Source organism: Amphimedon queenslandica, unplaced genomic scaffold, assembly GCF_000090795.2.
Source record: "Amphimedon queenslandica unplaced genomic scaffold, v1.1 AMPQUscaffold_13195, whole genome shotgun sequence".
Classification (NCBI taxonomy): Eukaryota; Metazoa; Porifera; class Demospongiae; order Haplosclerida; family Niphatidae; genus Amphimedon; species Amphimedon queenslandica.
Genome location: NW_003546569.1, coordinates 109909 through 112095, shown reverse-complemented (window position 1 = coordinate 112095; position 2187 = coordinate 109909).

Here is a 2187-nt window from a genome sequence, read left to right as displayed (position 1 = left end):
TCCATGAGCACTGGCAATTATTAAAGCTGTATGACCCTTTCTGTCTTGAACATTAGGATTAACTTGTTCTTTCAGCAACAGTTCAACTGTTTGAGTGTGACCATTTTTACAAGCCAGCATAAAAGCATTTGTTCCATTATTGTTTTGAACATTAGGATCAACTTGTTCCTTCAGCAACAGTTCAACTATTTGAGTGTGACCATTTTTACAAGCCAGCATAAAAGCATTCCAACCATCTTTCTCTTGAACATTAGGATCAACTTGTTCCTTCAGCAACAGTTCAACTATTTGAGTGTGACCATTTTGACAAGCCAGCATAAAAGCATTCCAACCATCTTTCTTTTGAACATTAGGATCAACTTGTTCCTTCAGCAACAGTTCAACTATTTGAGTGTGACCATTTTGACAAGCCAGCATAAAAGCATTCCAACCATCTTTCTCTTGAACATTAGGATCAACTTGTTCCTTCAGCAACAGTTCAACTGTTTGAGTGTGGCCATTTAGACAAGCCAACATAAAAGCATTTGCTCCATGATCTTTTCGTTGATATTTATAATCAACTCCTTTACTAATTAATAGCTCAACAACCTCATAGTTACCATAGTAACTAGCAATCATTAAAACATTTGATCCAGCTGATGATGTCTTCAGGTGAGGATTAGCATTAGCTTGTAGTAACATGTGAATGATAGAAGTGTGAATATGTCTACTTGCTATCATTAGTGCAGTCCATCCTTTATTGTCCTGAATGTTAACATTAGCTCCAGCAGACAGTAAACTGTGTACAATGTCCTCATGTCCTCTTTCACAAGCTAACATTAGTGCTGTCTTGCCTTCTTCATTAGTATGATCAATATTAACAGTTTCTAGTTGAAGAAGAAACTCTACTGCTTCATTATTACCAGCTGTGACTGCCTTAAAGAGAGCTAGTTCAAAGGTGAAGTTCATATTCTCATCTTCTTGAAGGACAGGATGATCATTAATGTATAAACTAAATATACCAATGAGACGCATAAACTGTAACTTTCCTCCAGTATATTCTACTAGACTATCAGCTCTAGAACCATATACAGAATATTTGATGATGATGCAACCAGATAATATTGTAATGTATTTCATTATTGACTGCCGGTGTCCAACTGGAAGTAAGTTGTGGATCAGTAGAGAGAGTCCACTAATTTTGCTACCATGCCATTGATTATGAAACTTCATTGAAATCATTGGCATTTTTGATATATCTGATGGTACATGCTCTTCATATATCATTTTTAGTGCTTTGTTAAGATGTTTTACTTGAGCTGAAAAACAAAGATTATCAGCTTTTTCTTGATATTTTATTAATTCACTAACAATACTTAACTTGCTGACACCGAATTTGAAATCATCTTGTAAAAAGACTTCGCTCATGTCCACAATCAGACTGCAATCAATAAAATCATAGTATGGATGAATAATTTTAAAAGTTTCATCTAATGATGCATTTGTTAGTTTATCATTCCAATGCATGTAAGTCTCCAACCATATGGTAAGATTAGCTAACTGCTCAGGATCATTTTTAATTTTCATTTGAAGGCCTGAACGTACATGCATCATTAAACTAGAGAATTCTTTATTGAGACCAATTAGTGTATCTAATATCTTCTTTTCATCTTCTGCTGTTTCAAACATTACTTCTGCCTGTGATTGTGGTCTGGTTGTGACAGCACTATAACTTCTAGCTGACCTTGGCACACATTTTTGCAAATTTCTTCTAATGTCTCCAACAAGTTTGTTCTCTCTTGCTTTCTTCAGTGCATTAATCACATCAGCCCATGTTGCTTTAGGTGCTGTGTACAGCCATTTTGAGTATAATGCTAACTTTCATTCATCTATTGTTGCATTTTCTGCTTGAAGTTTTGAAATATCTGAATAAGTAATTTCTCGTAAGTTAAGACCAAATGTTTTCCAGTCAACAAGTGGTTCAAGCCATTGAGTTAATAATGAAATATCAGGTCGATCATCAATCATAGGACCAGGATTGAGTTCAACATCTCCTGATAAGAGGAGGAGCATACGTAGACAAACAATCAAATAGAGATCATTGTAAATCAGGTTAGAACTGCTGCCTCCAGGTAAGACTACTGACTGGAGGTAATTTGTATCAGTAACAGTAACACCTGTAGTACATTGTACTTGGTAGCAGTTACC